The sequence below is a fragment of the Oncorhynchus masou genome, unplaced genomic scaffold (assembly GCF_036934945.1).
Source record: "Oncorhynchus masou masou isolate Uvic2021 unplaced genomic scaffold, UVic_Omas_1.1 unplaced_scaffold_1858, whole genome shotgun sequence".
Lineage (NCBI taxonomy): Eukaryota > Metazoa > Chordata > Actinopteri > Salmoniformes > Salmonidae > Oncorhynchus > Oncorhynchus masou.
Window position 1 is genome coordinate 17,488 of NW_027008366.1, and position 26,433 is coordinate 43,920.

Sequence of the window (26,433 nt, forward strand, 5' to 3'; positions counted from 1 at the left end):
AATGTGTGGTAGTGGATATGTATAAAGTGATGATGTGTGATAGTGGATGATGTGATAATGGATGATGTGGATAATGTGTGATAGTAGATCATGTGTGATAGTGGATAATGTGTTATAGTAGATCATGTGTGATAGTGGATAATGTGTGATAGTGGATGATGTGATAATGGATGATGTGTGGTAGTGGATGATGTGTGGTAGTGGATAATGTGAGCGAACAGAGAGCAGGTGTAACGTAATAGTAACTGAAGTCTGGACACTGACTGTAGTCTATTATAATATTAACTGAAGTCTGGACACTGACTGTATGTCTCATGTAGTCTAGTATAATATTAACTGAAGTCTGGACACTGACTGTAGTCTATTATAATATTAACTGAAGTCTGGACACTGACTGTAGGTCTCATGTAGTCTATTATAATATTAACTGAAGTCTGGACACTGACTGTAGTCTATTATAATATTAGCTGAAGTCTGGACACTGACTGTAGTCTACTATAATATTAACTGAAGTCTGGACACTGACTATAGTCTATTATAATATTAACTGAAGTCTGGACACTGACTGTAGTCTATTATAATATTAACTGAAGTCTGGACACTGACTGTAGGTCTCATGTCGTCTATTATAATATTAACTGAAGTATGGACACTGACTGTAGTCTATTATAATATTAGCTGAAGTCTGGACACTGACTGTAGTCTATTATAATATTAGCTGAAGTCTGGACACTGACTGTAGTCTATTATAATATAACTGAAGTCTGGACACTGACTGTTGGCCTCATGTAGTCTATTATAATATTAACTGAAGTATGGACACTGACTGTAGTCTATTATAATATTATCTGAAGTCTGGACACTGACTGTGGTCTATTATAATATTAACTGAAGTCTGGACACTGACTGTAGTCTATTATAATATTAACTGAAGTCTGGACACTGACTGTAATCTATTATAATATTAACTGAAGTCTGGACACTGACTATAGTCTATTATAATATTAACTGAAGTCTGGACACTGACTGTAGTCTATTATAATATTAACTGAGTCTGGACACTGACTGTAGTCTATTATAATATTAACTGAAGTCTGGACACTGACTATAGTCTATTATAATATTAATGAAGTCTGGACACTGACTGTAGTCTACTATAATATTAACTGAAGTCTGGACACTGACTGTAGGTCTCATGTAGTCTATTATAATATTAACTGAAGTCTGGAACTAGGACTGTAGTCTATTATAATATTAACTGAAGTCTGGACACTGACTGTAGTCTATTATAATATTAACTGAAAGTCTGGACACTGACTGTAGTCTACTATAATATTAACTGAAGTCTGGACACTGACTGTAGGAATGGATGAGAGTCTATTATAATATTAACTGAATTGGACACTGACTGTAGTCTATTATAATATTATCTGAAGTCTGGACACTGACTGTAGTCTATTATAATATTAACAACAAAAGTCTGGACACTGACTGTAGTCTATTATAATATTAACTGAAGTCTGGACACTGACTGTAGTCTATTATAATATTATCTGAAGTCTGACACTAACTGTAGTCTATTATAATATTAACTGAAGTCTGGACACTGACTGTAGTTTATTATAATATTAACTGAAGTCTGGACACTGACTGTAATCTATTATAATATTATCTGAAGTCTGACACTGACTGTAGTCCTCATGTAGTCTATTATAATATTCTAGTCTGACACTGACTTAGTCTATTATAATATTAGCTGAAGTCTGGACACTGATGTAGTCTACTATAATATTAACTGAAGTCTGGACACTGACTGTAGTCCTCATGTAGTCTATTATAATATTAACTGAAGTCTGGACACTGACTGTAGGTCTATTATAATATTAACTGAAGTCTGGACACTGACTGTAGTCTATTATAATATTAATTGAAGTCTGGACACTGACTGTAGTCTATTATAATATTAGCTGAAGTCTGGACACTGACTGTAGTCTATTATAATATTAACTGAAGTCTGGACACTGACTGTAGTCTATTATAATATTAGCTGAAGTCTGGACACTGACTGTAGTCTATTATAATATTATCTGAAGTCTGGACACTGACTGTAGGTCTCATGTAGTCTATTATAATATTAACTCCTGCAGAACTAGGTGTTCCTTGCATTAAAATTATAGACCAAAAGTTAATTTTATCTCGGGAACCAGAATGGAGAAATATAATGTATTTCTTTCAGCATGATGGATCATTTTCACAGCTTTTCATTTTCTTTGAAACCGGTCAAACAGAAATCTCCCTGGTCCACAAATGTTCTCGCTCCGTGTGTGAGAGAGAAGCAGAAATGGAAGAGAGAACTTTACCCGATGTCAGCGAGATTGTCCATGATGCGTTGATCGTTCTATCGATTTATGACGTCATTCTGCCGATCGGGGTTTTATCGAGGAACGGCAGAAGAGAAGCTGCACGTATCTCATTATAGACACGTTGACTAACAAACAGCCTTCCACCAAAATGACAGAAATTATAAGCAGAAACATGAGGCGTCGCAGCTATTCCCTCACCCTCCCTGTCGCTCAATCCGACCCCCTGAACAACGCGCCCAGGTCGCTTACATCAGCCTTTCAGCCTATCAGATGAAAACATCATGACCGGTTGTGTTTATTAAGCCACATTAAAAATGGGGTGATACATTTTAAAAGTGACGACTTATCTTCACTATCATGCCCATATAGATCCTTATGAACTTAAAAGGGATTCTAATACTGTATGTAATTCTATGATTAGACCTATGATCATATATAGAGAGGTCCCCATACCGTGAAGACATGACATCTACTCTCACCCCTTTGTGGAATGTGTGCAGGCTTTTGTTCCAGCCAAGCGCTAATACATCAAACCCAGTCAGAGCTCGTTTTTCTGTTGACTCAACAGTCTTGGAGAGATCCTAGCCCCCAGGCTGACCTTGCTCTGCCTGATCCAACACACTGTCTATCTAGTCAAACGCTCACCCCTCATCACTGTCAAACGCTCCCTAAAACACTTCTGTGAGCAGGCCTTCCTAATCGACCTGGCCCGGGTATCCTGGAAGGACATTGACCTCATCCCGTCAGTTGAGGATGCCTGGTCATTCTATGCTGTCTAACCTCCAAACGAGCTTCAATGCCATACAACACTCCTTCCGTGGCCTCCAACTGCTCTTAAACGCTAGTAAAACCAAATGCATGCTTTTCAACCGATCGCTGCCTGCACCCGCATGCCCGACGAGCATCACCACCCTGGATGGTTCCGACCTTGAATATGTGGACATCTATAAGTACCTTGGTGTCTGGCTAGACTGTAAACTCTCCTTCCAGACTCATATCAAACATCTCCAATCGAAAATCAAATCAAGAGTCGGCTTTCTACTCCGCAACAAAGCCTCCTTCACTCACGCCGCCAAACTTACCCTAGTAAAACTGACTATCCTACCGATCCTCGACTTCGGCGATGTCATCTACAAAATTGCCTCCAACACTCTACTCAGCAAACTGGATGCAGTTTATCACAGTGCCATCCGTTTTGTCACTAAAGCACCTTATACCACCCACCACTGCGACTTGTATGCTCTAGTCGGCTGGCCCTCGCATACATATTCGTCGCCAGACCCATGGCTCCAGGTCATCTACAAGTCCATGCTAGGTAAAGCTCCGCCTTATCTCAGTTCACTGGTCACGATGGCAACACCCATCCGTAGCACGCGCTCTCCAGCAGGTGTATCTCACTGATCATCCCTAAAGCCAACACCTCATTTGGCCGCCTTCGTTCCAGTACTCTGCTGCCTGTGACTGGAACGAATTGCAAAATCCCTGAAGTTGGAGACTTTTATCTCCCTCACCAACGTCAAACTTGTGCTATCTGAGCAGCTAACCGATCGCTGCAGCTGTACATAGTCTATTGGTAAATAACCCACCCATTTTCACCTACCTCATCCCCACACTGTTTTTATTTATTTACTTTTCTGCTCTTTGCACACCAGTATCTCTACCTGTACATGACCATCTGATCATTTATCACTCCAGTGCTAATCTGCAAGGTTGTAATTATTCGCCTACCTCCTCATGCCTTTTGCACACAATGTATATAGACTTGCCTTTTTTGTACTGTGTTATTGACTTGTTAATTGTTTACTCCATGTGTAACTCTGTGTTGTCTGCTCACACTGCTAAGCTTTATCTTGGCCAGGTCGCAGTTGCAAATGAGAACTTGTTCTCATCTAGCCTACCTGGTTAAATAAAGGTGAAATAAAATAAATAAAATAGTGCTTGTTGTCCTACATTGATAATCATATTGACATGCAGAATCAAGATGTGATTTATCTGTGTATTGATCCAGTGATATCAGAACATGGGGAGGGGCCTGGTGTGTTCCTGTACACACTCAGTGTTTATGGGAGGGGCCTGGTGTGTTCCTGTACACACTCAGTGTTTATGGGAGGGGCCTGGTGTGTTCCTGTACACACTCAGTGTTTACGGGGAGGGGTCTGTGTGTTCCTGTACACACTCAGTGTTTATGGGGAGGGGCCTGGTGTGTTCCTGTACACACTCAGTGTTTATGGGGAGGGGCCTGGTGTGTTCCTGTACACACTCAGTGTTTATGGGGAGGGGCCTGGTGTGTTCCTGTACACACTCAGTGTTTATGGGGAGGGGCCTGGTGTGTTACACACTCAGTGTTTATGGGAGGGGCCTGGTTTGTTCCTGTACACACCCAGTGTTTACGGGGAGGGGTCTGGTGTGTTCCTGTACACACTCAGTGTTTATGGGAGGGGCCTGGTGTGTTCCTGTACACACTCAGTGTTTACGGGGGAGGGGCCTGGTGTGTTCCTGTACACACTCAGTGTTTACGGGGAGGGGCCTGGTGTGTTCCTGTTCACACCCAGTGTTTATGGGGAGGGGCCTGGTGTGTTTCTGTACACACTCAGTGTTTATGGGAGGGGCCTGGTGTGTTCCTGTACACACTCAGTGTTTATGGGGAGGGGCCTGGTGTGTTCCTGTACACACTCAGTGTTTATGGGGAGGGGCCTGGTGTGTTCCTGTACACACTCAGTGTTTATGGGAGGGGCCTGGTGTGTTCCTGTACACACTCAGTGTTTATGGGGAGGGGCCTGGTGTGTTACACACTCAGTGTTTATGGGAGGGGCCTGGTGTGTTCCTGTACACACCCAGTGTTTATGGGAGGGGCCTGGTGTGTTCCTGTACACACTCAGTGTTTATGGGAGGGGCCTGGTGTGTCCCTGTACACACTCAGTGTTTATGGGAGGGGCCTGGTGTGTTCCTGTACACACCCAGTGTTTATGGGGGAGGGGCCTGTGTGTTCCTGTACACACTCAGTGTTTATGGGGAGGGGCCTGGTTTGTTCCTGTACACACTCAGTGTTTATGGGGAGGGGCCTGGTGTGTTCCTGTACACACCCAGTGTTTATGGGGAGGGGCCTGGTTTGTTCCTGTACACACTCAGTGTTTATGGGGAGGGGCCTGGTGTGTTCCTGTACACACTCAGTGTTTATGGGGAGGGGCCTGGTTTGTTCCTGTACACACTCAGTGTTTATGGGGAGGGGCCTGGTGTGTTCCTGTACACACTCAGTGTTTATGGGGAGGGGCCTGGTGTGTTCCTGTACACACCCAGTGTTTATGGGGAGGGGCCTGGTGTGTTCCTTACACACTCAGTGTTTGTGGGAGGGATTTACATTTCTCCTCTAATCTCCTGTAACTTTCCCTTCCCCTATCTTCTTCACCCCCCTTCCCTTCCCCTTCCCCTCCTCTCTCCCTCTTTCACCCCCCTTCCTTTCCCCTCTTTCTCTCTCTCTGTCTCTCCCTCTCCTTCACCCCTTCCCCTTCCCCTCTCCTTCTCCCTCCTTACCCCTCCTTCACCCCCTTCCCCTCTCTCCCTCTTTCACCCCCTTCCCCTTCCCCTCTCTCCCTCTTTCACCCCCTTCTCCCCTTCCCCTTCCCTCTCTCCCTCTTTCACCCCCTTCCCCTTCCCCTTCCCTCTCCCTCTCTGTCTCTCCCTCTTTCACCCCCCTTCCCCTTCCCCTCTCTCCCTCTCTGTCTCCTCTTTCCTCTTTCACCCCCCCTCCCCTCTTTACCCCCTCCTCTCTCTCTCTCTGTCTCTCTGTTTCCTCACTCTCTCTCACACTCTCTCTCTCTGTCTCTGTCTCCTCCTACTCCCCCTCCTCTCTGTCTCTCTCTCACACTCTCTTACCCCTCCTCTCTCTTTCTCTGTGTCTCTTTCCTCCAGGGCCTGACCATCAAGCCTCTAGTGAACTGGCTCAAAGTACCTCGTGCGACCAACCGCAAGCCCACCATCAACGAGGAGATACACGAACGTGTGAGCGATTCAGTTTCATTTCATCATATGAATGTCGTTCGATTGAAATCAACTTCAATATCGTTAATTTCAGTTCCATCTATGTTTCTGTCTTCGTCGCTGACGGCTCAACCACTGTGACCAGTCAGTCACTGTCACATCACAGGAGCAGCTGTCACGGCCTCGAAGCTGAACGGAGACAGACTGACACACACACCTCACCCCTCTGAACGGAGACAGACTGACACACACACCTCACCCCTCTGAACGGAGACAGACTGACACACACACCTCACACCCTCTGAACGGAGACAGACTGACAGGAGGGACTCACAGATAGAGCTGCAGACTGAACGGAGACAGACTGCACACACACCTCACCCTCTGGAACGGAGACTGACACACACACACACACACACACACCACCCCTCTGAACGGAGACAGACAGGACACTCACACCATAGAACTGCAGCACCTCAACTGAGAACACACACACACACACACACACACACGGACACACACACACACACCCCTCCTCATCTGTAGTGAACTTTTAGCTACTCTGTAACACTGTGACAGATATGCCAACATCTCTTCTATAACACTGTGACAGATATGGGCACAGACTCTCTTCTATAAACTGAGACAGATACACACGGCTGACTCACCCCTCTGAATAACACTGTGACAGATATGGGCTGACTCTCTTCTATAACACTGTGACAGATATGGGCACGACTCTTCTATAACACTGTGACAGATATGGGCGACACCTCTTCTGTGACAGATATGGATCTGTAGTGAAATTTTAGCTTCTATAACACTGTGACAGATATGGGCCGACTCTTCTGTGACAGATATGGGCCGACTCTCTTCTATAACACTGTGACAGATATGGGCTGACCTCTTCTGTGACAGATATGGGCTGACTCTTCTATAACACTGTGACAGATATGGGCCGACTCTCACTGTGACAGATATGGGCCGACTCTTCTATAACACTGTGACAGATATGGGCCGACTCTCTTCTGTGACACTGTGACAGATATGGGCCGACTCTCTTCTATAACACTGTGACAGATATGGGCCGACTCTCTTCTGTGACACTGTGACAGATATGGGCCGACTCTCTTCTATAACACTGTGACAGATATGGGCCAACTCTCTTCTATGACTGATATGGGCCGACTCTCTTCTATAACACTGTGACAGATATGGGCCGACTCTCTTCTATAACACTGTGACAGATATGGGCCGACTCTCTTCTATAACACTGTGACAGATATGGGCCGACTCTCTTCTATAACACTGTGACAGATATGGGCCAACTCTCTACTGTGACAGATATGGGCCGACTCTCTTCTATAACACTGTGACAGATATGGGCCGACTCTCTTCTGTGACACTGTGACAGATATGGGCCGACTCTCTTCTATAACACTGTGACAGATATGGGCCAACTCTCTTCTATGACTGATATGGGCTGACTCTCTTCTATAACACTGTGACAGATATGGGCTGACTCTCTTCTGTGACAGATATGGGCCAACTCTCTTCTATAACACTGTGACAGATATGGTCCGACTCTCTTCTGTGACAGATATGGGCCAACTCTCTTCTATAACACTGTGACAGCTATGGTCCGACTCTCTTCTACAACACTGTGACAGATATGGGCCGACTCTCTTCTATAACACTGTGACAGATATGGGCCGACTCTCTTCTATAACACTGTGACAGATATGGGCCAACTCTCTACTGTGACAGATATGGGCTGACTCTCTTCTATGACACTGTGACAGATATGGGCCGACTCTCTTCTGTGACAGATATGGGCCGACTCTCTTCTGTGACAGATATGGGCCGACTCTCTTCTGTGACACTGTGACAGATATGGGCTGACTCTCTTCTATAACACTGTGACAGATATGGGCCGACTCTCTTCTATAACACTGTGACAGATATGGGCCAACTCTCTTCTATGACACTGTGACAGATATGGGCCAACTCTCTCCTGTAACACTGTGACAGATTTGGGCCGACTCTCTTCTATAACACTGTGACAGATATGGGCTGACTCTCTTCTATAACACTGTGACAGATATGGGCCAACTCTCTCCTGTAACACTGTGACAGATATGGGCTGACTCTCTACTGTAACACTGTGACAGATATGGGCCGACTCTCTTCTATAACACTGTGACAGATATGGGCCAACTCTCTTCTATAACACTGTGACAGATATGGGCCGACTCTCTTCTATAACACTGTGACATATATGGGCCAACTCTCTTCTGTGACACTGTGTCCCATCCGTTTAGGCTGGCTATCAGGAATAAACTCTGTTAACCCAGACTGTGTACGGTCTCTGACCAGACTGTGTACGGTCTCTCCCCAGGCGTTTGACCTTTGACCTGACTGTGTACGGTCTCTCCCCAGGCCTTTGACCTTTGACCTGACTGTGTACGGTCTCTCCCCAGGCCTTTGACCTTTGACCTGACTGTGTACGGTCTCTTCCCAGGCCTCTGACCAGACTGTATAAACTCTGTTAACCCAGACTGTGTACGGTCTCTCCCCAGGCCTTTGACCTTTAACCTGACTGTGTACGGTCTCTCCCCAGGCCTTTGACCTTTAACCTGACTGTGTACGGTCTCCCCAGGCCTTTGACCAGACTGTATAAACTCTGTTAACCCAGACTGTGTACGGTCTCTCCCCAGGCCTTTGACCTTTAACCTGACTGTGTACGGTCTCTCCCCAGGCCTTTGACCTTTAACCTGACTGTGTACGGTCTCTCCCCAGGCCTTTGACCTTTAACCTGACTGTGTACGGTCTCTCCCCAGGCCTTTGACCAGACTGTATAAACTCTGTTAACCCAGACTGTGTACGGTCTCTCCCCAGGCCTTTGACCTTTAACCTGACTGTGTACGGTCTCTCCCCAGGCCTTTGACCTTAACCTGACTGTGTACGGTCTCTCCCCAGGCCTTTGACCAGACTGTATAAACTCTGTTAACCCAGACTGTGTACGGTCTCTCCCCAGGCCTTTGACCTTTAACCAGACTGTGTACGGTCTCTCCCCAGGCCTTTGACCTTTAACCTGACTGTGTACGGTCTCTCCCCAGGCCTTTGACCTTTGACCTGACTGTGTACGGTCTCTCCCCAGGCCTCTGACCTTTAACCAGACTGTGTACGGTCTCTCCCCAGGCCTTTGACCTTTAACCTGACTGTGTACGGTCTCTCCCCAGGCCTCTGACCTTTAACCTGACTGTGTACGGTCTCTCCCCAGGCCTTTAACCTTTGACCTGACTGTGTACGGTCTCTCCCCAGGCCTTTGACCTTTAACCTGACTGTGTACGGTCTCTCCCCAGGCCTTTGACCTTTAACCTGACTGTGTACGGTCTCTCCCCAGGCCTCTGACCTTTAACCTGACTGTGTACGGTCTCTCCCCAGGCCTTTGACCTTTGACCTGACTGTGTACGGTCTCTCCCCAGGCCTTTGACCTTTAACCTGACTGTGTACGGTCTCTCCCTAGGCCTTTGACCTTTAACCTGACTGTGTACGGTCTCTCCCCAGGCCTCTGACCTGACTGTGTACGGTCTCTCCCCAGGCCTTTGACCTGACAGTGTACGGTCTCTCCCCAGGCCTTTGACCTTTAACCTGACTGTGTACGGTCTCTCCCCAGGCCTTTGACCTTGACCTGACTGTGTACGGTCCTTTGACCTGACTGTGTACGGTCTCTCCCAGGCCTTTGACCTTGACCTGACTGTGTACGGTCTCTCCCAGGCCTTTGACCTTTGACCTGACTGTGTACGGTCTCTCCCCAGGCCTTTGACCTTTGACCTGACTTTGTGACCTGACTGTGTACTCTCTCCCCAGGCCTTTGACCTTTGACCTGACTGTGTACGGTCTCTCCCCAGGCCTTTGACCTTTGACCTGACTGTGTACGGTCTCTCCCCAGGCCTTTGACCTGACTGTACGGTCTCTCCCCAGGCCTTTGACCAGACTGTGTACGGTCTCTCCCCAGGCCTTTGACCTGACTGTGTACGGTCTCTCCCCAGGGACCTTTGACCAGACTGTGTACGGTCTCTCCCCAGGCCTTTGACCAGACTGTGTACGGTCTCTCCCCAGGCCTTTGACCTTTGACCTGACTGTGTACGGTCTCTCCCCAGGCCTTTGACCAGACTGTGTACGGTCTCTCACCAGGCCTTTTGTACGGTCTCCCCAGGCCTTTGACCTTTGACCTGACTGTGTACGGTCTCTCCCCAGGCCTTTGACCTGACTGTGTACGGTCTCTCCCCAGGCCTTTGACCTTGACCTGACTGTGTACGGTCTCTCCCCAGGCCTTTGACCTGACTGTGTACGGTCTCTCCCCAGGCCTTTGACCTTGACCTGACTGTGTACGGTCTCTCCCCCGGCCTTTGACCTGACTGTGTACGGTCCCTCCCCCCGGCCTTTGACCTTGACCTGACTGTGTACGGTCTCTCCCCAGGCCTTTGACCATTGTCTGACAGCAGTGGAGGACATCGCTGGACTCAACGGTTACCACCACTGGAGAGACAAGTCAGTAGCCCTCAGCTCTGCAGGCAATGTTTCAACTGAAATATAATTTATTATTATTGGACATTATCCACGGGGAGTCTAGGGTCAATCCTAACTTTCACTTCAGTTATATATTCACTAATGATGACTAAGTGCAAGGTTAGGAGTTTTCCCTTCTAAAACATACCGTGTAACATATGCTGTCATTATATAACCTTTCCCTCTGTGGGCATCTACATTCAGGTGGGAGCAGTTTGACAAGAACTACCTGAGCAAGCTGCTGCTGCGGAAATCTGTGTACCGGAAGAGCGAGCTGTGGAGGTCTATCAGAAAATCAATATTAGAGACGCCATCAGTGTTATAGACCAGGTATGAGGGAGGAGGGAGGGAGCTGTGGGAGGTCTATCAGAAAATCAATATTAGAGACGCCATCAGTGTCATAGACCAGGTATGAGGGAGGGGAGGGAGGGAGGGAGCTGTGGGAGGTCTATCAGAAAATCAATATTAGAGATGCCATCAGTGTCATAGACCAGGTATGAGGGAGGGAGGGAGGGAGCTGTGGGAGGTCTATCAGAAAATCAATATTAGAGACGCCATCAGTGTTATAGACCAGGTATGAGGGAGGGAGGAGGAGGGAGGGAGCTGTGGGAGGTCTATCAGAAAATCAATATTAGAGACGCCATCAGTGTTATAGACCAGGTATGAGGGAGGGGAGGGAGGGAGGGAGCTGTGGGAGGTCTATCAGAAAATCAATATTAGAGACGCCATCAGTGTTATAGACCAGGTATGAGGGAGGAGGGAGGGAGCTGTGGGAGGTCTATCAGAAAATCAATATTAGAGACGCCATCAGTGTTATAGACCAGGTATGAGGGAGGGGAGGGAGCTGTGGGAGGTCTATCAGAAAATCAATATTAGAGATGCCATCAGTATTATAGACCAGGTATGCCATGAGGGAGGGGAGGGAGGGAGGGAGCTGTGGGAGGTCTATCAGAAAATCAATATTAGAGACGCCATCAGTGTTATAGACCAGGTATGAGGGAGGGGAGGAGGGAGGGAGCTGTGGGAGGTCTATCAGAAAATCAATATTAGAGACGCCATCAGTGTTATAGACCAGGTAGGGAGGGAGGGAGGGAGGGAGCTGGGGAGGTCTATCAGAAAATCAATATTAGAGACGCCATCAGTGTTATAGACCAGGTATGAGGGAGGGAGGAGGAGCTGTGGGAGGTCTATCAGAAAATCAATATTAGAGATGCCATCAGTGTTATAGACCAGGTATGAGGGAGGGAGGGAGGGGAGGGAGGAGCTGTGGGAGGTCTATCAGAAAATCAATATTAGAGACGCCATCAGTGTTATAGACCAGGTATGAGGGAGGGGAGGGAGGGAGGGAGCTGTGGGAGGTCTATCAGAAAATCAATATTAGAGACGCCATCAGTGTTATAGACCAGGTATGAGGGAGGGGAGGGAGGGAGCTGTGGGAGGTCTATCAGAAAATCAATATTAGAGACGCCATCAGTGTTATAGACCAGGTATGAGGGAGGGAGGGAGGGAGCTGTGGGAGGTCTATCAGAAAATCAATATTAGAGATGCCATCAGTATTATAGACCAGGTATGAGGGAGGGAGGGAGGGAGGGAGCTGTGGGAGGTCTATCAGAAAATCAATATTAGAGACGCCATCAGTGTTATAGACCAGGTATGAGGGAGGGAGGGAGGGAGGGAGGGAGCTGTGGGAGGTCTATCAGAAAATCAATATTAGAGACGCCATCAGTGTTATAGACCAGGTATGAGGGAGGGAGGGAGCTGTGGGAGGTCTATCAGAAAATCAACATTAGAGACGCCATCAGTGTTATAGACCAGGTATGAGGGAGGGGAAGGAGGGAGGGAGCTGTGGGAGGTCTATCAGAAAATCAATATTAGAGACGCCATCAGTGTTATAGACCAGGTATGAGGGAGGGGAGGGAGGGAGGGAGCTGTGGGAGGTCTATCAGAAAATCAATATTAGAGACGCCATCAGTGTTATAGGGAGGGGGAGGGAGGGAGGGAGGGAGGGAGGGGGAGGGAGGGAGGGGGAGGGAGGGAGGGAGGGAGGGAGGGAGGGAGGGAGGGAGGGAGGGAGGGAGGGAGGGGAGGGAGGGAGGGAGGGAGGGAGGGAGGGAGGGAGGGAGGAGGAGGAGGGAGGGGGGAGGGAGGGGAGTGGCTCAGAGACACAACTGTTGCCATGATTTTGTCCGGTGCACAGTTGTGTTGTAAATGTCAACCAGGGCCACTAGATGGCACTGCTCCTCAACTCACGGCAGCATGGCAGTGATGCACCAACAATGGACACCGGAATGTGTAAAGTTTCCCCAAGTAGAGAGAGAGAGAGAGAGAGAGAGAGAATAGAGAGAGAGAGAGAATAGAGAGAGAGACAGAGAGAGACAGAGAGAGAGAGAGACAGAGAGCGAGAGACAGAGAGAGAGAGACAGAGAGAGAGAGACAGAGAGAGAGAGACAGAGAGAGAGAGACAGAGAGAGACAGAGAGAGACAGAGAGACAGAGAGAGAATTACAGAGAGAGAGAGAGAGACAGAGAGAGAGAGAGACAGAGAGACACAGAGAGAGAATACAGAGAGAGAGAGAGAGAGAGAGAGAGAGAGACACAGAGAGAGAGAGACAGAGAGAGAGAGACAGAGAGAGACAGAGAGACAGAGAGAGAATTACAGAGAGAGAGAGACAGAGAGAGAGAGAGACAGAGAGACACAGAGAGAGAATAGAGACATAGAGATATATATATATATATATATGCAGAGAGAGGATAGAGACACAGAGAGAATAGAGATATATATATATATATATATATGCAGAGAGAGAATAGAGATATATATATATATATGCAGAGAGAGAATAGAGATATATATATATATATGCAGAGAGAGTAACTCATCTCTCTGTCTCCTCGGCTGACACCACCGCATAATCTGAGACCTGAGAGTCGCCACATCAAACATCCCATCTCTACTGTGACATCACAGTCAGTGATGTGCCCTGCATCCTAAATACTGTCGTGCACCACTGTTGACTTGGGCCCGTCGGGCTCTGTTTAGAAAGTGTCACCCTTCAGAGGGTCCCGTTAGGGACACAGCCTTAGTGGCGAAGGTGCGTGACATCAGACCGCGTGACTGTGTGGGGAAATAGATATGAGAGGTTTGGGAAAGGATTTTTTGGGTGGGGAATTCTTTGTTAATATCGCCACCATGGCAACAGGTTGGTAAGACAGGCCTATTGGGTCGGCCGATCAGCTGACATGACTGGAACGTTCCATAGGCGTGTGGAAGGTCGGTAGTCTTATCCTGTAGGAGAGATGTCTCCAGTAGTTAGTTTGGTAGGTAGTCTTATCCTGTAGGAGAGATGTCTCCAGTAGTTAGTTTGGTAGGTAGTCTTATCCTGTAGGAGAGATGTCTCCAGTAGTTAGTTTGGTAGGTAGTCTTATCCTGTAGGAGAGATGTCTCCAGTAGTTAGTTTGTTTGTCAGTTTGTTAGTTTGTTTGTTTGTTTGTTTGTTAGTTTGCCTGTTTTGTTTGTTTGTTTGTTTATTTGTTTGTTTGTTCGGTCGGTCGGTAGGTAGGTAGTCATATAGTCTGTAGGAGAGATGTCTATAGTATGAGGTGTTTAACTAACTCCACCCAGACTGTTTCTTAGGAGGTGTTTAACTCCACCCAGACTGTCTCCTAGAGGTGTTTAACTCCACCCAGACTGTTTCCTAGAGGTGTTTAACTCCACCCAGACTGTTTCCTAGAGGTGTTTAACTCCACCCAGACTGTTTCCTAGGAGGTGTTTAACTCCACCCAGACTGTCTCCTAGGGAGGTGTTTAACTCCACCCAGACTGTCTCCTAGGAGGTGATTAACTCCACCCAGACTGTTTCCTAGGAGGTGTTTAACTCCACCCAGACTGTTTCCTAGGAGGTGTTTAACTCCACCCAGACTGTTTCCTAGGAGGTGTTTAACTCCACCCAGACTGTTTCCTAGGAGGTGTTTAACTCCACCCAGACTGTTTCCTAGGAGGTGTTTAACTCCACCCAGACTGTTTCCTAGGAGGTGTTGAACTCCACCAGACTGTCTCCTAGGAGGTGTTTAACTCCACCCAGACTGTTTACTAGGACGTGTTTAACTCCACCCAGACTGTTTCCTAGGAGGTGTTGAACTCCACCCAGACTGTTTCCTAGGAGGTGTTGAACTCCACCCAGACTGTTTCCTAGGAGGTGTTTAACTCCACCCAGACTGTTTCCTAGGAGGTGTTTAACTCCACCCAGACTGTGTGTTTAACTCCACCCAGACCTGTTTTGTGACCCATTACATTTTGACTGTCCACTTTAGTCCAGACTCAGACCATTTTATAAAACCTTTTCAGACAATGTGAGGTGTTTTGAGGATGAGTTGACCCCTGATCTTTAACCTCTGTGTGTGTCTCCTGAACAGGGTGGCAACGTGCTGACCTCTGCCAGGCTCTCTCTGCCCTCCATGGCCTCCAGGGCATCTTTCCCAGAGGTCACCAACGTCACCAACTACCTGTGAGTTAAGTCTCTGTGTGTTTAGTGTGTGTGTGTGTGTGTGTGTGTGTGTGTGTGTGTGTGTGTGTGTGTGTTTGTGTGTGTGTGTTTGGTGCGTGTGTGTGTGTGTGTCTATTTATTAATAGCACTGGGTGTGACCGTGTTCAATGTCACATCTGCAGCTGTCTATTAATGTCACTGGGTCACTGGGTGTGACCGTGCTTTCCCAAACAATACCCAGTCTTCATGAACTCCCCTGTGGGGTCCCACCCCAACCACTGCTAACAGTCTGTACTCTAACCCTACAGGAGAGAGAACGGCAGTGGGGTCTGTCTGGACCTCCAGGTGATTGACAACGTGCCGGGAGCCAAGGTGGAGGAGGAGTCAGAAACGCATCACTTCCTGGCTGGGAACCTGTACAAGCCCAGGAGACGGGTACGGCCCTGTCAGCACTGTCACACACACAGACAGACATACAGGCAGGCTGGCTGGCTGGGCCTCTCACAGCACTGTCACACACACACAGACAGACATACAGGCAGGCTGGCTGGCTGGGCCTCTCACAGCACTGTCACACACACAGACAGACATACAGGCAGGCTGGCTGGCAGGCCTCTCACAGCACTGTCACACACAGACAGACATACAGGCAGGCTGGCTGGCTAGGGCCTCACAGCACTGTCACACACACAGACAGACATACAGGCAGGCTGGCTGGCTAGGCCTCTCACAGCACTGTCACACACACAGACAGACATACAGGCAGGCTGGCTGGCTAGGCCTCTCACAGCACTGTCACACACACAGACAGACATACAGGCAGGTTGGCTGGCTAGGCCTCTCACAGCACTGTCACACACACAGACAGACATACAGGCAGGTTGGCTGGCTAGGCCTCTCACAGCACTGTCACACACACACAGACAGACATACAGGCAGGCTGGCTGGCTAGGCCTCTCACAGCACTGTCACACACACAGACAGACATACAGGCAGGCTGGCTGGCTGGGCTCCTCACAGCACTGTCACACACACAGACAGACATACAGGCAGGCTGGCTGGCTGGGCCTCGCAGCACTGTCACACACACAGACAGACATACAGGCAGGCTGGCTGGCTGGGCCTCTCACAGCACTGTCACACACACAGACAGACATACAGGCAGGCTGGCTGGCTGGGCCTCTCACAGCACTGTCACACACACAGACAGACATACAGGCAGGCTGGCTGGCTGGGCCTCTCACAGCACTGTCACACACACAGACAGACATACAGGCAGGCTGGCTGGGCCTCTCGCAGCACTGTCACACACACAGACAGACATACAGGCAGGCTGGCTGGCTGGGAACCTGTACAAGCCCAGGAGACGGGTATGGCCCTGTCAGCACTGTCACACACACAGACAGACATACAGGCAGGCTGGCTGGCTGGGCCTCTCGCAGCACTGTCACACAGACAGACAGACAGACAGACAGTGTCTCCTCTCCTCCCTGTCCTCTCCTCCCTGTCCTCTCCTCCCTGTCCTCTTAACTCCTCTCCTCCCTGTCCTCTTATCTCCTCTCCTCCCTGTCCTCTTATCTCCTCTCCTCCCTGTCCTCTTAGCTCCTCTCCTCCCTGTCCTCTTAGCTCCTCTCCTTCCTGTCCTCTTATCTCCTCTCATCACTGTCCTCTTTTCTCTTCTCCTCCCTGTCCTCTTAGCTCCTCTCCTCCCTGTCCTCTTATCTTATCTCCTCCCTGTCCTCTTATCTCCTCTCCTCCCTGTCCTCTTCCCCCTGTCCTCTTATCTTATCTCCTCTCCTCCCTGTCCTCTTATCTTATTTCCTCTCCTCCCTGTCCTGTCCTCTCCTCCCTGTCCTCTTATCTTATCTCCTCCCTGTCCTCTTATCTCCTCTCCTCCCTGTCCTCTCCCCTCTGTCCTCTTATCTCCTCTCCTCCCTGTCCTCTTATCTCCTCTCCTCCCTCTCCTCTCTGGGACCAATCATATAACTCCCCCCCTCCCATGGTACCAGTGGGGGACCCCTAGCATCAGGACAGTGAGATCTGCATTGTATAACTACAATCTGACTTGCTCTCCCCTCCTCTCTCTCCCCCCCCCCTCTCCATAGTACCAGTCCCACTACAGCAGACACTTCATGACAGTGGGGGACCACGAGCGTCAGGACAGAGAGATCTTCCAGAGAAATATGAAGAGTCGCATGGAGACGTTCAAGACCACCCGACACAAACGCCACAGCCACAAGAAGGACCGCAGCCAGAAAAAGGCAGGGACCCTTGCAAAAGAAATGATTGGATGTTATTATCTCTGTGTAACTTCAGCAGGGAGCCAGGATAGGGGGAGACTTACGCATCTCTAAAAGAAATGATTGGATGTTATTATCTCTGTGTAACTTCAGCAGGGAGCCAGGATAGGGGGAGACTTTAGCATCTCTAAAATAAATGATTGGATGTTATTATCTCTGTGTAACTTCAGCACGGAGCCATGATAGGGGGAGACTTTAGCATCTCTAAAAGAAATGATTGGATGTTATTATCTCTGTGTAACTTCAGCAGGGAGCCAGGATAGGGGGAGACTTTAGCATCTCTAAATGAAATGATTGGATGTTATTATCTCTGTGTAACTTCAGCAGGGAGCCAGGATAGGGGGAGACTTTAGCATCTCTAAAAGAAATGATTGGATGTTATTATCTCTGTGTAACTTCAGCACGGAGCCATGATAGGGGGAGACTTTAGCATCTCTAAAAGAAATGATTGGATGTTATTATCTCTGTGTAACTTCAGCAGGGAGCCAGGATAGGGGGAGACTTTAGCATCTCTAAAAGAAATGATTGGATGTTATTATCTCTGTGTAACTTCAGCAGGAAGCCAGGATAGGGGGACACTTTAGCATCTCTAAAATAAATGATTGGATGTTATTATCTCTGTGTAACTTCAGCAGGGAGCCAGGATAGGGGGAGACTTTTGCATCTCTAAAAGAAATGATTAGATGTTATTATCTCTGTGTAATTCAGCAGGAAGCCAGACCCTTCAACAGTATAGCCAGAGCCTTCAACAGTATAGCCAGGGTCTTCAACAGTATAGCCAGGGCCTTCAACAGTATAGCCAGGGCCTTCAACAGTATAGCCAGGGCCTTCAACGGTATAGCCAGGGCCTTCAACAGTATAGCCAGGGCCTTCAACGGTATAGCCAGGGCCTTCAACGGTATAGCCAGGGCCTTCAACGGTATAGCCAGGGTCTTCAACAGTATAGCCAGGGTCTTGAACAGTATAGCCAGGGCCTTCAACAGTATAGCCAGGGTCTTCAACAGTATAGCCAGGGCCTTCAACGGTATAGCCAGGGCCTTCAACAGTATAGCCAGGGCCTTCAACGGTATAGCCAGGGCCTTCAACGGTATAGCCAGGGCCTTCAACGGTATAGCCAGGGCCTTCAACGGTATAGCCAGGGTCTTGAACAGTATAGCCAGGGCTTTCAACAGTATAGCCAGGGCCTTCAACGGTATAGCCAGGGCCTTCAACGGTATAGCCAGGGCCTTCAACGGTATAGCCAGGGCCTTCAACGGTATAGCCAGGGCCTTCAACGGTATAGCCAGGGTCTTCAACAGTATAGCCAGGGGCTTCAACGGTATAGCCAGGGCCTTCAACGGTATAGCCAGGGTCTTCAACGGTATAGCCAGGGTCTTCAACGGTATAGCCAGGGCCTTCAACGGTATAGCCAGGGTCTGAACGGTATAGGGCCTTCAACAGTATAGCCAGGGTACTTCAACGGTATAGCCAGGGCCTTCAACAGTATAGCCAGGGCCTTCAACGGTATAGCCAGGGCCTTCAACAGTATAGCCAGGGCCTTCAACGGTATAGCCAGGCCCTTCAACAGTATAGCCAGGGCCTTCAACGGTATAGCCAGGGCCTTCAACGGTATAGCCAGGCCCTTCAACAGTATAGCCAGGGCCTTCAACAGTATAGCCAGGGCCTTCAACGGTATAGCCAGGGTCTTCAACGGTATAGCCAGGGCCTTCAACAGTATAGCCAGGGCCTTCAACGGTATAGCCAGGGCCTTCAACGGTATAGCCAGGCCCTTCAACGGTATAGCCAGGGTCTTCAACAGTATAGCCAGGGCCTTCAACAGTATAGCCAGGGCCTTCAACGGTATAGCCAGGCCCTTCAACGGTATAGCCAGGGCCTTCAACGGTATAGCCAGACCCTTCAACGGTAAAGCCAGGGTCTTCAACAGTATAGCCAGGGTCTTCAACAGTATAGCCAGGGTCTTCAACAGTATAGCCAGGGTCTTCAACGGTATAGCCAGGGCCTTCAACGGTATAGCCAGGGTCTTCAACGGTATAGCCAGGCCCTTCAACGGTATAGCCAGGGCCTTCAACGGTATAGCCAGGGTCTTCAACGGTATAGCCAGACCCTTCAACGGTATAGCCAGGGTCTTCAACGGTATAGCCAGGCTCTTCAACGGTATAGCCAGGGCCTTCAACAGTATAGCCAGGGTCTTCAACGGCATAGCCAGACCCTTCAACGGTATAGCCAGGGTCTTCAACGGTATAGCCAGGGCCTTCAACGGTATAGCCAGGGCCTTCAACGGTATAGCCAGGGCCTTCAACGGTATAGCCAGGGTCTTCAACAGTATAGCCAGGGCCTTCAACAGTATAGCCAGGGCCTTCAACGGTATAGCCAGGCCCTTCAACGGTATAGCCAGGGCCTTCAACGGTATAGCCAGGGCCTTCAACGGTATAGCCAGGGCCTTCAACGGTATAGCCAGGGTCTTCAACAGTATAGCCAGGGCCTTCAACAGTATAGCCAGGGTCTTCAACGGTATAGCCAGGGCCTTCAACGATATAGCCAGGGCTTTGGACCATTCTCTGTTGCGGATGGGAGAAACAGGAAGTAATCAGAAGAGGCAGGTGGAAGGAGCTGTAGGAGGATTGCCTCATGGTATTGGCTGGAATGGAATCAAACACATGGAAACAATATGTTTGACTTCGTTTCCATTGATTCCGTTCCAGCCATTACAATGAGCCTGTCCTATAGCTCCTCCCATGAATATTATGGTGTTGGTTTCCTGTGGGTCCTGCCTGGTTTCCTGTGGGTCCTGCCTGGTTTCCTGTGGGTCCTGCCTGGTTTCCTGTGGGTCCTGCCTGGTTTCCTGTGGGTCCTGTCTGGTTTCCTGTGGGTCCTGCCTGGTTTCCTGTGGGTCCTGCCTGGTTTCCTGCGGGTCCTGCCTGGTTTCCTGTGGGTCCTGTCTGGTTTCCTGTGGGTCCTGCCTGGTTTCCTGTGGGTCCTGCCTGGTTTCCTGTGGGTCCTGCCTGGTTTCCTGTGCGTCCTGCCTGGTTTCCTGTGGGTCCTGCCTGTAATGGACATTATAACGGGTGTTTTCTCTCCCTCCTACAGAGGAGAGGATCAGACGTTAAGGAACAGGACCTCAACGACAAACCTCGACGGAACGTCAGCTGGCAAGACAAAGGTGAGTCACTCACTAAAACACACTGGAAATGGAGTCGGGCCTCAGCGATTTCAATATCATTCCTTCATGACCTGTGTTCCCAGTTCTCACTCGCTCAAACTATTTCTGTGGGTTCTGGAATGTATTGCCACGTTCCAATGTCCACACTAGTACATTATCGAGGATGCTCAGGCATGACATTGGTTCACGCTAGGTAGTATGCAAGTGTGGACACTGGGACAGAGCATAGGAGTTGGTTGTAAAAATAAAAGATAGTTGCTATCATTGATCATGATTGATATTGTTCATGTGTCTACGTTGCCCCCTCAAATCCTATGGTGGTGCATTGTGGGTAGGGTAGTGTTCATGTGTCTATGATGCCCCCGCAGAGCCTCTGAAGGTGCATTGTGGGTAGGGTAGTGTTCATTTGTCTATGATGCCTCCTCAAATCCTATGGTGGTTCATTGTGGGTAGGGTAGTGTTCATGTGTCTGTGATTCCCTCTCAGATCCTATGGTGGTGCATTGTGGGTAAGGGTAGTGTTCATGAGTCTGTGATGCCCCCTCAGATCCTGTGGTGGTGCATTGTGGGTATGGTAGTGTTCACGTGTCTGTGATGCCCTCTCAGATCCTGTGGTGGTGCATTGTGGGTACTGTAGTGTTCAGGTGTCTATGATGTCCCCTCAGAGCCTGTGAAGGTGCATTGTGGGTACTGTAGTGTTCATGTGTCTGTGATGCCCTCTCAGATCCTGTGGTGGTGCATTGTGGGTACTGTAGTGTTCATGTGTCTGTGATGCCCTCTCAGATCCTGTGGTGGTGCATTGTGGGTACTGTAGTGTTCACGTGTCTATGATGTCCCCTCAGAGCCTGTGAAGGTGCATTGTGGGTACTGTAGTGTTCATGTGTCTGTGATGCCCCCTCAGATCATGTGGTGGTGCATTGTGGGTACTGTAAGTGTTCACGTGTCTGTGATGCCCCCTCAGATCCTGTGGTGGTGCATTGTGGGTACTGTAGTGTTCATGTGTCTGTGATGCCCCCTCAGATCCTGTGGTGGTGCATTGTGGGTACTGTAGTGTTCACGTGTCTGTGATGCCCCTCAGATCCTGTGGTGGTGCATTGTGGGTACTGTAGTGTTCACGTGTCTGTTATGCCCCCTCAGATCCTGTGGTGGTGCATTGTGGGTACTGTAGTGTTCACGTGTCTGTGATGCCCCCTCAGATCATGTGGTGGTGCATTGTGGGTACTGTAGTGTTCACGTGTCTGTGATGCCCCCTCAGATCCTGTGGTGGTGCATTGTGGGTACTGTAGTGTTCACGTGTCTGTGATGCCCCCTCAGATCCTGTGGTGGTGCATTGTGGGTACTGTAGTGTTCACGTGTCTGTGATGCCCCCTCAGATCCTGTGGTGGTGCATTGTGGGTACTGTAGTGTTCACGTGTCTGTGATGCCCCCTCAGATCCTGTGGTGGTGCATTGTGGGTCCTGTAGTGTTCACGTGTCTGTGATGCCCCCTCAGATCCTGTGGTGGTGCATTGTGGGTACTGTAGTGTTCACGTGTCTGTGATGCCCCCTCAGATCCTGTGGTGGTGCATTGTGGGTCCTGTAGTGTTCACGTGTCTGTGATGCCCCCTCAGATCCTGTGGTGGTGCATTGTGGGTCCTGTAGTGTTCACGTGTCTGTGATGCCCCCTCAGATCCTGTGGTGGTGCCGGTGGAGTCTGAGGATGATTGTGGGAGAACACATGGAGCCAGAGAAGGAGGAGGACGTTGGCATCACCTTTGTGGCTCGAAAGGTTCCAGACACGCCCAAAGAACGACCCAAATCTGGTAAGGACACATGAGAGACTAGAAACCTCAGAAAAGGCCTGGTGTCCCTGTCTAAATACTAATACAGAATCCTGACTGTATTCTCCTCTGTCTGACCTGTGTCCTGTCTCAGTCCCGGCTGGTCTGGATGTGTGTCAGAGCCCCTCCGTGGCCCCGCCCTCCCCCACCTGCAGTGAGAGGAACCTGCCCTGGAAGGGTGGCATCGGAACCCTGCCGGTGTGCGTTTCCATGGAGGCTACTAAAATCATCCCCATAGACCTGCAGCAGGCGTGGAACCAGAGCATCTCCTCCTTAGAGAGCCTGTCCTCTCCGCCGGGCCCCGTAGAGCCCTTACACCCCCGCGTCAGCGCCCTCTCCAGGCTGGGAGGGCAGCGTCCTGTCTCATACTCTGGTAGTGGAGTTAGTGGCTCTGGTTTTGGATCCAGAGGGGCTGGGTCAATAGTGGCTCAGGGCATCGCTCGGTTTGAGTTCCCTCCAGGAGGAGAGGAGAAGGAGGAGGAAGAGGGACCCTCGTCTGAGCAGGAGCTTCAGCCCCTCATGTCATCCTCTGTGAGGCCCCTGGCCCCCCCGCCCCCTCCCCCAGGCCCAGGGTCTAGGGCGGAGGAGGAACCCCTGTGTGTACCTGAGGAGCCTGGTCACAGCGCCCCCTCCTGGCAGTGAGCCGCTGGCGCGCAGCAGAGGGCCCACTCAGCTTTAATGGCTCCAACCACATCACTGGTGTTGTCGACGCAGATCTAGGATCAGCTTACTCAACCAAGTCCCTAACCAATACCTACTAGGGAGAACAACACAAGACTGATTTCAAATCAGCTTCTATGGGCAATTACGTCCCTCACTGCCTCACACACAACAGCAGAACAGTCACCCAACCACACACACACCAGCTCAGGCCGTCCAACCCCCTCAGCTCTGCTACTTCTCCTTCCAGACGACGAGTCTTCATCTCCTTCACACACACACACAGACACACACACACACACACACACACACACACACACACACACACACAAAAACACACACACACACACACACACACACACACACACACACACACACACACACACACACACACACACACACACACACACACACACACACACACACACAGGATGTTGGACTAATACAGCGATGATGATATTGAGGAAGTATAATGAGCATCCCAAAATAGCACCCTATTCCCTATATAGTGCACTACTTTTGACCAGAGCCCCAATAGGGAATAGGGTGCCATTTGGGATGAAGGCTGAGAGTTTTGATTTGATGTGGCAGCTGGTACAGTCACAGATAGACACACAGTGCATTGTGGTCCAGGGTTGGGGCCGTCCGTCCATGTGGTAAAACAATACCAGTTTCCAGAGAGAGTGTTGTTGATTGATGACCAGATCCTGGTCCCTGATTGGTTCTACCCCCCCCCCCCCCCAGCTCCCTGCAGGGTCGAGGTTCTGCCCTGTCTGTTTCATACACTTGAATATAAGTCAATGTCAAGATGTAAGCCGATTTGAGAAATATCTGTCTATAGCCGGACTGCCACATTGCCCAGGCCTTATGGGGTGTGTCCCTCTAACATCAAACGCTCCATTCAACCCCCAGTACTCTCCTCCTCTCCTCTCCTCTCCTCTCCTCTCCTCTCCTCTCCTCTCCTCTCCTCTCCTCTCCTCTCCTCTCCCTCCTCCTCTCCTCTCCTCTCCTCTCCTCCTCCTCTCCCTCTCCTCTCCCCCTCTCCCTCTCTCCCCTCCCTCCTCTCCTCTCCACTCACCTCTCCTCTCCTCTCCTCCCGATCCACAAGGAAAGAGAGAGAGAAAACATTTGTCCTGCCTAACGGCTTCACTAATATAATATAATATATATATATACTTTTTTAGCCCCTATTTCTCCCTAGTTATGATCTTGTCTCATCGCTGCAACTTCCCAACGTTCTCGGGAGAGGCGCGGCGGAGTCATGCGTCCTCCGAAACATGACCGGCCAAACCGCGTTCTTTTTCCCGAGCGGCGCAGTGGTACTACAGACCCTGGTTCCATTCCAGGCTGTATCGCAGATCCGGTCTGAGGTACTACAGACCCTTGTTCCATTCCAGGCTGTATCGCAGCGGTCTGAGGTACTACAGACCCTGGTTCCATTCCAGGCTGTATCGCAGCGGTCTAAGGTACTACAGAACCTGGTTCCATTCCAGGCTGTATCACAGCGGTCTAAGATATTACAGACACTGGTTCCATTCCAGGCTGTATCGCAGCGGTCTATGACACTGCATCTCAGTGCTAGAGGCGTCACTACAGACACTGGCTCGATTCCAGGCTGTATCGCAGCGGTCTAAGGTACTACAGACCCTGGTTCCAATCCAGGCTGTATCGCAGCGGTCTATGACACTGCATCTCAGTGCTAGAGGCATCACTACAGACACTGGTTCGATTCCAGGCTGTATCGCAGCGGTCTAAGGCCCTGCATTTCAGTACTAGAGGCGTCTTTGTATATAAGAATTTGTACTTAACTGATTTGCCTAGTTAAATAAAGGTTACACACATAATTCCAGCTTAACCGTGAAGACAGCCGCACCAATGTGTCAGAGGAAACACAGTTTAACTGACGACCGGAGTCAGCCTGCAGGCACCCGGCCCACCACAAGGAGTCGCTAGAGTGCGATGAGCCAAGTAAAGCCCCACCGGCCAAACCCTCCCGTAACCCGGACGATGCTGGGCCAATTGTGCGCCGTCCTATGGGACTCCTGGCCACGGCTGGTTGTAGCACTGCAGTGCCCTAGACTGCTGCTGCCACTCGGGAGAGAGATAGGGGGGAGGGGAGAGGAGAGGGAGGTAGAGAGAGAGGGGGAGGGGAGAGGAGAGGAGAGGGAGGTAGAGAGAGAGGGGGAGGGAGAGAGAGAGAGAGAGGGAGAGGTAGAGAGAGGTAGAGGGAGGTAGAGAGGTAGAGAGAGAGAGGAGGAGGTAGAGAGGTAGAGAGAGAGAGGTAGAGAGGTAGAGAGGTAGAGAGGTAGAGAGAGAGAGGTAGAGAGGTAGAGAGAGAGAGGTAGAGAGGTAGAGAGAGAGATCAAAGAGGGGAGAAGACAGGGCTGAAAGCACCAACTTTATAAACTTCCTAAACACCAGCCCAGAGAGAGTGTTGTTGATTGATGACCAGATCTGGGTTCCTGATTGGTTTGTGCTCTGTTCCCCAACTCCTATGGTCATGGTCAGGTCATGGTCAGGCCAAACAGCAATAACAACAACCATAGGAGTTGCCATGACAGCACAAGCAGATATGAGACCAGGCCATGAGATTACCAGGAAAGTCTTTAATTTCATACATTTCCCAAACCCCAGCCCAGAGCCAGCATCGTTGCCTGATGACCATCGCCTGGTCCCAGATCTGTTTGTCTTCAGGCCTGGCTATGAATATTCCTCTCATCCTCTCAGTAGTGATGAACCTGGAAGTCAGGAAGCCCAGGGGGAGACACAGTATTGAATATTCCTCTCATCCTCTCAGTAGTGATGAACCTGGAAGTCAGGAAGCCCAGGGGGACACACAGTATTGAATATTCCTCTCATCCTCTCAGTAGTGATGAACCTGGAAGTCAGGAAGCCCAGGGGGACACACAGTATTGAATATTCCTCTCATCCCCTCAGTAGTGATGAACCTGGAAGTCAGGAAGCCCAGGGGGAGACACAGTATTGTATAGTCCTCTCATCTCCTCAGTAGTGATCTGGGAGGACTGTCTCTGTGTCTCTCATCATGTACAGTCAGAGCACGTCAATCATAGCCTGCCTCCTATTTGGCACCCCTAAC

The 26,433-nt window shown here is 49.7% G+C and overlaps 1 pseudogene; it reads left to right on the plus strand.

Annotated features, from left to right (window-relative positions):
* The window catches only part of LOC135532460 (sodium/hydrogen exchanger 5-like), a 40,458-nt pseudogene extending 17,102 nt beyond the window's left edge, over nt 1–23,356 (plus strand).
* The last annotated feature ends 3,077 nt before the right edge of the window (nt 23,357–26,433 follow it).